Source organism: Sapajus apella, unplaced genomic scaffold (assembly GCF_009761245.1).
Source record: "Sapajus apella isolate SASKATOON/1434 unplaced genomic scaffold, GSC_monkey_1.0 scaffold2608, whole genome shotgun sequence".
Lineage (NCBI taxonomy): Eukaryota > Metazoa > Chordata > Mammalia > Primates > Cebidae > Sapajus > Sapajus apella.
In genome coordinates, this window is record NW_022439534.1 from 2814 (window position 1) to 3546 (window position 733).

The 733-nt window shown below is 44.5% G+C and overlaps 1 non-coding gene across 1 annotated transcript; it reads left to right on the top strand.

Annotated features, from left to right (window-relative positions):
- Nucleotides 1-309: 309 nt before the first annotated feature.
- LOC116547295 lies at nt 310-450 on the top strand. Its single transcript, XR_004267016.1, has one exon. It is a non-coding gene; the product is annotated as a U4 spliceosomal RNA (small nuclear RNA).
- Nucleotides 451-733: the final 283 nt, after the last annotated feature.

A 733-nucleotide genomic window follows, 5' to 3' on the forward strand; every position in this document is an offset into this window, starting at 1 on the left:
AGGACTATTCCAGGGTGCCCTAGATGAAGCCTGGTGAGTAGGTGAGCCTGCTTTCCAGACACACAGGCCAAAATCTCCCTCTATGGGTAGACCATCATACCATATTCTCTGTCTGAGTCCATGCAAAGTTAAACCAAATTTTTTCCCAGAAAATCTCCAAAAATGAGTCAAACTCTTTTCTGGGAGTGTTGCTGCAATACTGACTTATCTCACCAGGTGCCAAGGTCCATTGAAAGGTTAGAGGCATCTATACATGAAACTGGACTGATATGTAAATTCTAACAGCATTTGCTTTAAAAAGAATCTGTGAGCTTTGCTCAGTGCCAGTATCAGAGCCAATGAGTTTCATCTGAGATGAGATTATTGCTAATTGAAAACTTTTCCCAATACCCCGCCGTGATGACATGCAATAGAGTCGGTATTGACAATTTTTGACAGTCTCTAGGGAGACTGAATAAAAAAAGACAAAAACAAACATAAAAGAATCTGTGAGCCAGGCATGGTGGCTCACGCCTGTCATCTCAGCACTCTCAAAGGCCGAGGTGAGCACTTCATGAGGTCAGGAGATCGGGACCATCCTGATCTCCTGAAAGACAGGGTGAAAGTGTGTCTCTACTATAAGTACAAAGAAATTAGCTGGGCATGGTGGCACATGCCTGCAGTCTCAGCTACTTAGGAGGCTGAGGCTGAATAATCACCTGAACCCAGGAAGAGGAGGTTGCAGTAGGCTGAG